At 42.8% G+C, this 14001-nt stretch overlaps 1 pseudogene across 1 annotated transcript; it reads right to left on the bottom strand.

The window, feature by feature from the left end:
- Positions 1–5461: 5461 nt before the first annotated feature.
- LOC147343722 (calpain small subunit 1 pseudogene) lies at positions 5462–10685 on the bottom strand (annotated as a pseudogene). Its single transcript, XR_015155944.1, has one exon. The product of XR_015155944.1 is annotated as a calpain small subunit 1 pseudogene (transcript).
- Between the last annotated feature and the right edge of the window lie 3316 nt (positions 10686–14001).

Raw genomic sequence — 14001 nt, 5'->3', positions numbered from 1 at the left:
TTGTACACAGATAAGAAATTGGAAATAATTGAATATTTCTTAGAAAAGGGAGATTTATCTAGAGGGATAATAGAATACATTATAGTTTTGAAGGATAATAAAATGTGAAAGATCTTCACCATACATGAAGTGGTAAAAGTGGCCTAAAGAGAAGATAAATTTCAGTTCAGTTCAGTTCAGTCGCTCAGTCGTGTCCGACTCTTTGCAACCCCATGAATCGCAGCACGACAGGCCTCCCTGTGTATAAATTAGATGTAATTTCCTTTTTTGCAAAATTGTACACAAGAAAATGTCTAGAAAGATACTTGTTAACAATGGTCATATTATGGTTTCTATTTCTTTTTCTCAGTTGTATTTTCTAAAACATTTTTTACAATAAATAAGCACTGTTAATGACTAAAATTATATACAACATTTAATACTAAAGCAGTTGCACAGTACTCACTTGGCTTGATTTATGTTTTCCAAATATAACCATGTAAGTGAGGTTTATGTGAGTTCTCTTTGTTCTTCCCAAGGAACAGAGAATTATATTCAAGCATTCCCTTTCTGGATATAATTGTAATTTTTGAGCCTTGCCATCTGTGTGGGCTTCTTGTGTTTCTCCTTACTGGTTCAGCCTTTCAGCTACACTTTGGAATAATTACAACAGAACTAACCTTGAAGTTATCACCTCTGATAGCAAAAGAAGGCAAGATCCTGGGAGTCTGGATTTTTTATTTATTTTTCTTTTTGCTGTGAAGCCCGTGGGATCTTAGTTCCCTGTCCAGGGATCGAACCCACACCCCCTGCATTGGGAGGCAATGTCTTAACTGCTGGACCACTTGGGAAGTCCCGGTCTTAATTTTTCTTACGGTAGAAGCATATTCCTTTTAAATTCCACATCTCCACTTTTTCGTAGGTTGTATGTAGGTTCCACAGGGGATCGCGGGTACTACGTCCTGGGGAACCATCGGGGTCTCTATCTTGAGACATTCATGGCTCCATCTGGTCCTTATTCAGAAGGACCACTGTTACTGACAATGAGGCCTCTCTAGATCTGGGGGCTCTCTTAGCTGCTCCTGCATCTTTCAGAAGTGGATTTAAAATTATCCCACTCTTCACAAACATCCCTTGGGCTCCTAGGAAACCAGGCCGGGCTGCAGAAGAACCTTCACCATGTATTTCTATTCAAGTGCTCCTGCACCCTCTTGCAGTAGGGGGCGCTCTGAGGCCTTGTCTTAGGAACCCTACCTGGGACGGTCCACGGGGAGCAGCAGGCTCACTGGCTCCTGGGTTCCTCAGATGTTGCTGCAGTTTCTACTATTTCTGTTTTCCTTTCCCCTTCATTTCTGACATGATGAAGGGCTCTGTCTCAATGGATATGTAACCTTTTATTTGATGCTTTTATTCTCCCACTTCAGGGGAAATGCTGTGCTGCTGCTGCTAAGTCGCTTCAGTCGTGTCCGACTCTGTGCGACCCCATAGATGGCAGCCCACCAGGCTGCCCCTTCCCTGGGATTCTCCAGGCAAAAACACTGGAGTGGGTTGCTATTTCCTTCTCCAATGCATGAAAGTGAAAAGTGAAAGTGAAGTCGCTCAGTCATGTCTGACTCTTAGCGACCCCATGGACGGCAGCCTGCCAGGCTCCTCCGTCCATGGGATTTTCCAAGCAAGAGTACTGGAGTGGGGTGTCATTGCCTTCTCCAAAAGTTGCTCTGTGTTCTACCAAATCCTTGAAACTCAAAAGCCAAAATTTAGAAGGCAGTGATAAGGATTCTTTTTTGTAATCTTTACCAAGCTGTGGTGGCATCCTTTTACTATATTGAGATGTCTACTGCTCTCAAGAATGGGCATTGCATTTTATCAATTGCTTTCTAAGTATCTATTGAGGTAACCATGTATTTTTCCTTATATACCTTCTAAAGTAGTAAATCACATTAATAGATAAGTATATATTCAGTCTTCTGTATTTCTGAAGGAAGGTCTCCTTTGTCATGAATTATCAGCTTTTTACTATGTTGGTGGCTTACTGAAAGGGTCATTGAGATTCTGAAAACCTATGATTGAATTTGAGCTTTTTGTAGGTGCCTGACTCTGATCAAGTCAGTTAATTTTCATTAACTTTAGTTCCCTCAAGGGTAATATGAGTACATTCCATTTTGTTCACAAAGTAGCTGTTAGGATTAGATGACATAAGATTCTTATTTAATAAAAAGGTTGCATAAATATCATTTATTATCTAAGCTATTGAAGAGAACTGAGTGCTTATACTTAGATTCCCCAGCTGGGAAGCATGAGCTATGTAGCACAGCACTATTGAGAGTGAACTAGGGCATTGAATCACCACTTCGTGCAACTCCCCTTTTTCCAAGTGGCATTGGCTCTATCCCCCAAATGGATGAGGAACCCAAGGCACACAGCATGATAATTAATTTTCACCAAGACTGCTTCGATGTTAGAAATGCCATCATGGCCTTGTCTGAGAGTCCCGGGTACCAACCAATAGTTCTTGGTTTGTATCTGGAGCTACATCTTCAAGAATAAAGGCTTTATTTTGATGGGTAGAAAGAAAATGGCCCATGGGATGGTATTTTGAAGGTTGACCACTAGATGGCATTATGAACCTATCAGAATTGGTTTAATGAGGCATTTATTCACCAGTTAAATACTAATTAGTTAAAGTTATTAGTAAATGGGAAGTTAGTGATACTAATAGCATCATCTTTGAGAAAGCTGCTTGTACCCATTGTTTCGAATGTCAGCTAAAGGTAGCAGTAATACACGCTATCTAGGGACACTGTTGTTTAGCTCCACTTCAAAGTAATTACCTCTATAAGGAAAATAATTACATTATAGCAAATAGAATGGATATACTCTCAGAAACAGAAAGTCAGTGAGAAATTCTATCAAAAAAACTAAACATATTTTTCATTCTCAATTGAATTGCCTTTGTGAGATAAATGAATTCTAAAAAAGGGTTTAGATAAGTATATCAACAACAAGATTAAACTTGGCTTTAAAAGGAAGTGGGTAGGATGACAATGCGGAAATAATTTTAGGTTTAACTCAGTGAAGGCTGCTTATTCTGAGGTTCCTTTTGGCAATGGGACACTCAGATGGATGGAATTTTAGGTAGTAATAATAACAAATGTTATGATGATAGTTTTTAATTATTTTAATTCATATTAAATGTTATGATAGGAAGTAACTGAATGTAAGGCTAGGCCCTCTTTGATGGGGACGCTGATAGTAGCATTAACTCACCCTAAACAAACGCTGGCTTTTCTGTTTTTATTTTTGTGTTGTTTTATCTTTTGGCAGCATCTCACACAGCATGTGGGATATTAGTTCCCGGCCCCCTGCACTGGCAGCCTGGAGTCTTAAGCAGTGGACTGCCAGGGGATAAACCTCTGGTTTATTCTTCTGCTTTCCTATAATCTCATTTACCCCCTCTATGCAGCTCTACTTCCTCCAGTACACCTTTACAGGTTTCCCTTGCTATCAGAAAGTAGAGTGTTTCAATGGAACCTTTCACAAGCCACAGCGGTGTAAAGCAAAGAAGCAATTATCTTAGGACATGTCTTGCTAACGGAAGCACAAAATACATAGAGATAAAGCACAGATGCTCAAAGACAGAGTTCAAGGCCACGGCGGCTGGGTGCTGAGCGTGGTTTTGGGGAAGAAGCTTGGTAGGACCACCCTCCTTGTTCCAGGCGCCCCTCTGCCTCTACAATGCAAAACAAACACTGAACACTTGTTTTGCTTTTTGCCTTTTATGGTCAAAGCAAAAATCTCCTTGAGACTTCTTTCCATTAGAGAAAATAAGTACTCATGCAGGTCTTCTGTGAAAGCAGAGTGGCTTAGAGTGAACTTTTGAAAATCAGGGGATACCTGCACTGACTCTCATAGTATTTTAAAGAATATAGCAAGTTTCTCTCTCTTTTAAAAAAATATTTGCTTATTTATTTAGTTATTTTTGTGGCTGCGCTAGGTCTCTGTAGCTGTGAGGGCTTTTCTCTAGTTGTGATGAGTAGGGGCGCCTCTCTAGTTGCGGTATGAAGGCGTCTCTTGTGGACCATGGACTCCAGGCACATGTAGCTGCAGCACATGGGTTCAGCAGTTGCAGCTCCCGGGCTTTAGAGCACAGGCTCAATAGTTGTGGCACACAGGATTAGTTGCTCCACGCCTTGTGGGCTCTTCCCGGGCCAGGGATGAAACCTTGTCTCCTGCATTGGCAGGTGCCTTCTTTACCACTGAGCCACCTGGGAAGCCCTATGTCAATCTCTCTGGAATTTCTTTAGAAAGAAGGAACTACCATCAACTGTAAGCACAGCTCCTAACTTGTGCTCAGTTCTACTCCGAATGTTCTTATGTGCATGCTAAGTCATTTCAGTCATGTCCATCTCTTTGCAACCCCATGGACTGTAGCCCGCCAGGCTCCTCTGTCTGTGGGATTCTCCAGGCAGGAATACTGGAGTGGGTTACCATGCCCTCTTCCAGGGGATCCTCCCGACCCAGGGATCAAACCTGAATCTCTTAAGTCTCCTGCATCGGCAGGCAGGTTCTTTACCACTATGGCCACCTGGGAATGTTCTTATTATCATATGTTTGTGATGATGCCTATTAGGGATCTTCTTACAACTATGAAATAACAGACCTGTGATCAACAATTCCATAATTTATATATATGGACATGCTTGATAAAGAAAAGACCAATTTCTAATGGCCCGGAGGTCTGAGGAAAGAAGAAAAAGAAGGAGAAGAAATATCCCAAAGATGTAGTGCATAGCAATTCATTATCTAGAGCTGCAATCCCACAGAAAAGTTCATAAATGTCAAGGATCCTAAGAAAATATGTTTACAGTTTTCCTGGGTCAAATTTTTGGCTTCAAACTTTATTTCACGGTTTTGAGGAATTCTGTCTTCACAGTTAATCAGTAAATGGTCAACATTTAAGTCATACCACTCTTCTGAAATCAACCAAAGTTCAAGTAGAATATTCTTAGTCAAGTGTTGTCATGCTGACTAAGGGCAAGGGTGAGGGAAGGTGGGAGAGGACTGGGGCCATCACAGAAGGCACGTGAACAACATCAACTTCATTCTAGGGCTGGAGAGTTCTCCAAGTCCAGGAGTCAGAGTTCCTAACCAATGGGAGAGGTGGGAGCTTGAACTGCCCCCTTAGGTCAGTGGGAGAAAAATGTTTGGAATGTTATTTGCATAACTGTGACCTCAATTCAATATAACATGCCCGGGCAGGTAGAATCCACTCCCCTGGAGGCTGAAGTCTCAAGGGTATACTTTTACTCTTTCAATGAGAGATATTCTTATCATGGGATAATGTTCTCATCTACATAAGGTGAGACTATAAGTTAAAGTGATTCATTTAACAAGAACACGTATAACCGAATGTATGCTCTGTCCCACTCAACTCTTTCTTACACACTCTTCTGTGTAAAAGAATGACTAAAATGCAGTTATCTTTTTCATCAAAAGAAATCAGATTATTTCTATTATAAGCCTCCCTCTCTCCACCAAGTCAATGTCAGTCTCCCGTTTTATCCTAACACAAAGAGCATTCAGGAGCAGGAGTGAAGAGGCCAATGGACAGAGGTACCCTGGAAAGAATCTCGAAATGTGAGACCCACTACCACCCTTGCCTCGGAGCAACTTTGTGCCTTTGGGTCAATCAGGTGACCTCTTAAGGCTCCAGCTTCCTGGTCTGTAGAATATGGAGCTGAATCAAAGAGCTTCTCGTGCGGTGGGTTTCTACCCATTGAGCACAGTAGAGTCACTGAGAGTCTTTGAAGGAGATGAGTTCCTTGAAATAAGTAATGGTGTTTTAAACCCAGAGCTTACCACAGGCATGACATGTAGTCAGGTTGCCAAAGTAGCAAATAAACACAGGATGTTCAGGGAAACTTGGATTTCAGATAAATGATGAATACATTTTTAACATGAGCATGTCCCAAATATTTCTCTGACAACTCCACACATAACAGGAAGTCCAAGTTTGTATCTGGAATGAATTTACATCATCAAGCCTGTACAGGGGGAAATTTAGATGAAGGTAAAGAGGTAGGAGGTGTCTGTTTCCATGGATTTTCAGTTATACCACATGAGGAGTCCCTTTCTCTAGCTCTCTCTTTTTTTCTTCCCCCCAAGCTTAACAGCCTTGACTGGAGTACTTTTTAAACCTTTGACAAGAATTATTATATCAGTTGAAGTGCTTTAGTCTGTGAGTAAAGTATTGTTGCTTAGTCACTGAATTGTGTCTGACTCTTTGTGATCCCATGGACTGTAGCTCTCCAGACTCCCCTGTCCATGGAACTCTCCAGGCAAGAATACTGGAATGGGTGGCCATGCTCTTCTCCAGGGAAACTTCACAACCCAAGGATCGAATCTGGGTCTCCTGCATCGCAGGCAGATTCTTTACCACTGGATCACCAGGGAAGTCCAGGGGTTGTCTTTGGAAGTCGTTTATATGTTAAACCCTGACTCAAAACAAAGACACATCTATGTTGGTCCTAACATAACCCTTTAAACATGTCATCCTTTGGTCAGAATGATTACAACATCAAAAGTTCATGATCACTTTTCTTTTTGCTCAGAGAAAAATTTTTTTAACTCGAAGAAACCTTTTTCTTTTTCCCATTATTCACTTCAATCTTTCATGCCAAGCATATGGCACAGTATCCCATGGAGTATATGTACAACAGACTTAGAAAAGCTGGCAGAATCCTCTTTTCAGAGGGGGGTTTCTTTCAGCTGGAATTCATCCAAATATACTTTCATTTTTAAGTAGGTTATTAGAAGGAAGGTCAAACAGATAATAATTTTCTTTTGATGCCTGATACTGCCCAAGATTCTTAAAGTGCTCTGTACTCTGGTTTTAACCTCCCATCACTTTGATCAGGCGGAGCAGGCCACCGTGCACGTTTTAGTGTGGGGAATATTTAACTAGTCTCAAGACCTGCAAAAGGGGTTTGGCCCTGATTTTTCTCACAGTGTTATATGCTTTTGTTCACCACGTAAATGGGGTGTGTAACTGGGGTAAGTTCTTTCACAGTGCTCCTAAAGCACACATATTAAAGAGTATTTTCCCCAAGCTTACATGAAATTCCAAGTGGTATACACAGCAAGTTTTAAATGCTACATATGGAGAAAAGAGAAGAGTAAGAAAACTGGTATTTAACGAAGAGCTTCGCTATTCCAGACATGATGCTAAATGTCTGACGTGTTTGAATTTATAAAATCTTGCAAACTACTTTTGGGGGTTATTTTACAGGCTATTGACTCATCCAAGGTTATCCAGTCTAATGAACATCAGAGGCAGAATGAGAATGATTGCCAAAGGCTACTCCTGCAAAGGAAGCCATGTGGGTTTCTGCAAACATACACTGGATAAGAGAGTTTTTTCTTAGTCTGTATCTTTGCTTGTTTGTTAAAATAGAGTCTCTCTTTAGGGTGGAATTGCAGAGCAGGCTTTAAATCCAAAACAGCACTCTCCTGATCACAAGCAGGATATTCAAGAAGAGATCATTTCTTCAGAAAGATGTGCAGTTTCTCCTGCTCAGTGGTAAGGGGAGTCAGAGTCTCTGGAATTCCATGCATTACACATTCCAAGCACAACAAATCAATCATTAATTATTTTCAGGAAGAGTGTTCAAAGTTCTCTTCCTTCTTTAGGTGATATGACAGAACAAAACAAAAACCAAAAACCCTGGGTACATAGTTTTGGCTTGGCCAAAAAGTTCGTTCTGGTTTCTCCATAACATCTTACTGAAAAACCCAAATGAATTTTTGGCCGACCCAATACTTCGGAAGCATCGGATCCAGGGTCTCCTTTGTTTACAGATCGTTTAATTTCAACACAGCTTCATCATTTCCTGAGGGCAAAGACGGGGGAGATGATGGATTTTTGTAATGAGAGAGTAAATGGCTTTTGAACTTTCTTGACCTAATTATGTAAATCTGAATCATAGTTCAAAATAACAACAGGCTTAGAATCTTAAGCTGTATGTGAATTCTTCAAAAAAGGCTTGGAGGTATGCATACGAGTTTATAGCGACTACATGAGAAAAGTTTGAACTTTTTTTTCCCTTTTTTTTAGAGACAGCAGCAACTGGGGTGCATATATTTCCTCCTGGGCCTGGCAGGCTGGGAGCAGAGCACAGACAAAGGCACTGAGGCCCGTGGGCCTGAGATGGCCTGGATTTGGCCTCCCAGCTGGTAATGAAATGGATGTGTAGGAACTGAAGTGATCTTCCCAGAACTGAGAGAAGGTGCGGTGTGGAAGCAACACAAGCGTGGAGCATGGCACAGGTGCAAGAGACGGGCTGCAGTGGGTGTGAGATGGGGTGTGCTGGGGTGGGGTGACCCTGGGGGCACGGCCTGTTGAAGCACGTTGGGCCCTGGCTGTTGACTCCAGAAGCTGGGTGCCAGGGGCTGCTGCTAAGTCGCTTCAGTCGTGTCCGACTCTGTGTGACCCCATAGACAACAGCCCACCAGGCTCCCCCGTCCCTGGGATTCTCCAGGCAAGAAGGGCTAGGAGAATGGAAAGGCCCCTGAAGGTACGTCCGCAGACAGGATCCGCCCTGCGTGAAACGGGGAGAGTCCAAGGTAGCTCCCATAGGAAGGCGATGAGAGGGCAGGTCTCGGACTCCCGTTCAGGAATCCATGGACAGCTGTAGCCCCTCCTGCATGTCCACTTGGATTTGGCCAGTGCCACCTCTGTCAAGAGTTCTGAAGGCTCGTAACCAGCCGGACCAGAGAGCTGATGAAGCTGTCAACATCCACGTTTCCTCCCTTATCTGAGTGGCTTCGGACGATACTGTCGTGGAGAGCCTCATTCAAATAGAGTCCTGGTGCTTCAAAGGTCCCTGGGGAGTTCCCCGCTGCCCACGGTCCCTAAACCACCAACGGTCAAACTGTATATTTCCTGCCACTTCTGAATGTCATTCCATAAGCACTAGAATTCCTCAAAGTCCAGCTTGCTGGTCGTGACACTATCGATCACGGCCACCACGCTGCGACAGGTGTCAATGCCCAAACGATCAGTCTTCAGATCAGGATGTTGGGTTATGACGTGGTTGAGAAGGGCTGAGAGTTCTGTGGCAGTGAGTGCCCTGTGTCTACAGTCAGCTAGGCAAAGATCCTCGGGAACTGCCGGACTTCCTCGCCTTCTGGCCTGGAGGCTGGAGTGAGGCGTGCAAGGGGCGGGGTCTGGGCAGTGCTGCGCAGGCGCCTCCCGCTCCCGCGCCAATGACCCCGCCCAGGAAGCACGTGGCGGTTCCGCCAGCACCGCAGGTGGCGCACCTGCCGTTTCCCCTGACCCACATGTCTCCTCCCAGTTCCACCCAGGTTCCACCTTCTCCTCCCTTGCTTCTGCCTCCTCTTGCCCCCCGCCCACCTCCGACCGGCTTGTCACCAGCACCATGGCTGTGAGTCAAGATTCCCCACGCTCACCGTCTGCTGCTCCAGTCGCCTCTGCATTGTCCCCAGGTGTTGGACTTAGGAGGAAGGCTGCTTGAGAAACTCTTAAGGAAATAAAGCAACAAACTCCGGTTATCTCCAGCAAAAAGAAGAAAGAATTGAAAGGTAAAAAATATTTGCTGCCTGAAGTTTTTTGTTTTTTTTTTTAATGAGGCATGTGGGTTTTCATCTTTTGGTTTCCCAATAACTTAGACATCAGAGATCAGATCAGTCGCTCAGTCGTGTCGAACTCTTTGCGACCCCATGAATCGCAGCATGCCAGGCCTCCCTGTCCATCACCAACTCCCAGAGTTCACCCAGATTCACGTCCATCGAGTCAGTGATGCCATCCAGCCATCTCATGCTCTGTCATCCCCTTCTTCTCCTGCCCCCAATCCCTCCCAGCATCAGAGTCTTTTCCAATGAGTCAACTCTTCGCATGAGGTGGCCAAAGTACTGGAGTTTCAGCTTTAGCATCATTCCTTCCAAAGAAATCCCAGGGCTGATCTCCTTCAGAATGGACTGGTTGGATCTCCTTGCAGTCCAAGGCACTCTCAAGAGTCTTCTCCAACACCACAGTTCAAAAGCATCAATTCTTCGGCGCTCACCCTTCTTCACAGTCTGACTCTCACATTCATACATGACCACAGGAAAAACCATAGCCTTGACTAGACGAATCTTTGTTGGCAAAGTAACGTCTCTGCTTTTGAATATGCTATCTAGGTTGGTCATAACTTTCCTTCCAAGGAGTAAGCGTCTTTTAATTTCATGGCTGCGGTCATCATCTGTAGTGATTTTGGAGCCCAGAAAAATAAAGTCTGACACTGTTTCCACTGTTTCCCCATCTATTTCCCATGAAGTGGTGGGACCAGATGCCATGATCTTCATTTTCTGAATGTTGAGCTTTAAGCCAACTTTTTCACTCTCCATTTTCATTTTCATCAAGAGGTTTTTGAGTTCCTCTTCACTTTCTGCCATAAGGGTGGTGTCATCTGCATACCTGAGGTTATTGAGATTTCTCCTGGCAATCTTGATTCCAGCTTGTGCTTCTTCCAGTCCAGCGTTTCTCATGATGTACTCTGCATATAAGTTAAATAAACAGGGTGACAATATACAGCCTTGATGAACTCCTTTTCCTATTTGGAACCAGTCTGTTGTTCCATGTCCGGTTCTAACTGTTGCTTCCTGACCTGCATACACATTTCTCAAGAGGCAGATCAGGTGTTCTGGTATTCCCATCTGTTTCAGAATTTTCCACAATTTATTGTGATCCACACAGTTAAAGGTTTTGGCATAGTCAATAAAGCAGAAATAGATGTTTTTCTGGAACTCTCTTGCGTTTTCCATGATCCAAGTGTTTAATTTGCTGCTTTAGGGTAGAAATTTCCTAGATTCAATGATGATTTGTTCAACAATAACTTCAGCAACTTTGTGGTGAATGCTGGACATGGATATAGGGGGCAGACTAGAACTATAAACTGGGATAATAGACAGAAGCTGTCACTGCATATGGAGAAGGCAATGGCACCCCACTCCAGTACTCTTGCCTGGGAAATCCCATGGACGGAGGAGCCTGGTAGGCTACAGTCCATGGGGTCGCGAAGAGTCGGACACGACCGAGTGAAATCCCTTTCACTTTTCACTTTCATGCACTGGAGAAGGAAATGGCAACCCACTCCAGTGTTCTTGCCTGGAGAATCCCAGGGACAGGAGCCTGGTGGGCTGCCGTCTATGGGGTCACACAGAGTGGGATACGACTGACGTGACTTAGCAGCAGTCACTGCATTAAAGAACCAGGTACCAAAATTTGAGAAAAAAGATGGGAATAAATTCTAAGGGATTTATTCTTTAGTGTGACATGAATGTCAGGTCATCCTTATACTGTCCCACCCACGTATTATATAACTGAACAGAGAGGCCCAAGGTCCTTGAAAATTCTCCATTTTTTGCACATTTAACAATGTGCAAAGAACCTGTGAGAAATGTGTTTTTGAATAGAGTTAATAATAGCGGAATATTACAAAGTGTGATGTTGGTCCTTTAAAATGGTTTGAGTCAAAGATCATCTGCTAGCATATGGATTTCAGTTTTGCTACCCTAAAGAGATGGCTTCAGATTACAGTATTTAAAAATTTTAGATTACTCTTCTGAACTCTAATTTAATATTAACTTTCACTTAGAGAAATGTCTCTTGAAATCTAACCTGAGCCAAAGGAAAACTTTCGCTGACAATACCTTTTGCCTGGAAACGATTCTTTGCCACTCCCAGTGTTCCGGTCTTGATCCTTCTGATGTCTTTTACTATTTTGTTTTTGAACTCGGTGGGAGAGGGCTGTCTCAAAGTGTGATCCATTCTTCCTAGAAAGCCTCAGCATCACCTCGAATTGCAGACAAGGCAGGCGTATGGCAGACTTGCCTCAGTGTCAGTCTAACTCAGACCAGAGAGGTCCTTCTCTGACTGGGCACAGAGACCATTAAAAGTGTGTAAAAGCTCGGCTTGCACCCTGATTGTGAAGGAATCACCTTTGCTTACACACCTGAAAGAAGAGGGTCCCTGATGGCTCGTGAAACCAGGAAGAAACCTGACCCTGAAAATGCTAAACATATGGATTACAACTGAACACGATATTGTCCCAATATTCAGGAAACTGATGAAAGATTTTCAGTTTTATCCTAGTGATCGTCTCCTGAAGACACATAGAGTCTCAAATAGTATAGGCCACATCCCTGATTTTTTTAAAATGAACTTTTAGCCAAACAGCTGGTAAACAGGTTTCCTTGAATGCATTCAATATCTTACTGTCTTTTCAAAGATTCCCTTTGATCATTCATTTCTCTGCTAGGCTAACTTCTTATCACTGATTTCTTCTACGGGTGTAAGGCTCATACTCCTTGTTCCCACAATATTATGCAAATCTGTAATACTCCTAAAATGAAAACCATAGTGCTCAATGTGCTATTACAATAAATACTTTTGAATGATAGTCATAAAAAGACTAATTTGGTCTCTCTCTAATTTAAAACAAGACCCTAATACATTTAAGGATTTGAGAAAAGAGGCATTGCTACTTGACTCATTCTCCCTGACCAGTCGTTGAGTTGTTAGTCTTGAGTCTGTTTTCTCTATATTTTCTTAACCAAAGTATATCCTACTAAATCTGAGAAGCAACCATCCTAGGTTAAGATTTTGATTCATGTTTCTCTCTTTTCTTTTCCAGTGTTTCTTTCTGATCGTCCCTGATTTCCCATAGCATTTAATACTCATATAATGCAAAGAGCTAACCATGTTCCCTAATGGATTCGTACGTGTACATATGGTCCATATCTTGAAACAGTTTTTAATTTCATATAGCTGTGCACTCAGCTGCTGGTTTCTACTGCTTCCAGAAACCTTGCCAGACCATCTGCAGACCTCTAATTATACTTCTGACCAGAGGGCAACTGGCAGGAATTAAGTGTTATCATCGTATTCAACAGAGTTTCATGATTCCAAAGCCCTCACTCAGAAGCAGTACCAACTGGCCTTCAGAAAGAGACAGAGGTTAGGAAGGCCCCTACTTCAACTGCTGTCTTGCATTCATGCTTCTCTGAGTCAGCAAGTATTGTTGACGCTTAAGAGGAGCCAAACTCATTTGATGAGCGATTTCAGCAGCTGGGGACACAGCTTCAAGTTCAAGTCCCAATGACCATGGCAACCATTTCCAGCTTTTTTTTTTTTAAACTGGGTTTCCAAAGAACTGTGCAGGAGAAATAAGGGCAAAATTTTTAGCTATTGTAAATTCTTTATAGCAAAATGTGCAAACTATGCCTATTGTTGTAAATAAAGTTTTATTGGACCACAGCCAAAAAAAAAAAAAAAGAGTAGCAGAACTCAGACCCTGTGCAAATATTAATCATCAGTTGGTCAGAACAATAGGGCTGGATATGTGAACAATAACAAAGATTTTCAAGATGCAGGCATACCTTCTTGAAATCAGGAGGAATAATTATGACTGTCTTTGAGATCACAGCAAATCATAGGATGAGGCAGACTAAATGCAGCTTTAAGGAATCCCCACCAGAAGAAAAGACCTGCTAGAGTAAAGGAAGCAAGCTAGTTCAGCAGACCTTCTGTATAGGAGGTGACCTGAAGTGAGGGAGTGCAGGATCCCTGTGAAAGCCTTGCAGACCAGGGTCGATTCAGCTGATCTGAAAATGGTTGTCCCCTTTCTCCTCAATAAACCACCCCAAAGTGGCATGATTTATCTATAATTGGTTAACTCCTACAATTTTTTTTTTTTTTGGTTGCATGGTTTGTGGGGTCTTAGATCTGCAACCAGGAATTGAACTCATGCCCCTTGTATTGGAAGCAGGAAAATTTAACCACTGGACCGCCAGAGAAGTCCCTACTCCTACAGTTCTTTATTCATGCCCTTCTAGCCATTTCATGCCCTTCTAGGCATTTACTTATCACGTGCAGTTCCATCTCTTGCTTCTTTATCTAACTCCCTGCGTGAAGGGATGTTTTTGGGGAAAGGACACACACACACACTTGCTGTTGTGTTTGTT

This window comes from Bos grunniens, chromosome 27 (genome assembly GCF_055505025.1).
Source record: "Bos grunniens cultivar Pamir isolate PY7600 chromosome 27, Bosgru_T2T1.0, whole genome shotgun sequence".
NCBI classification, from domain to species: Eukaryota; Metazoa; Chordata; class Mammalia; order Artiodactyla; family Bovidae; genus Bos; species Bos grunniens.
The sequence above is the reverse complement of the archived record's forward strand: the minus strand, read 5'-3'. Positions and strand labels throughout refer to the sequence as shown.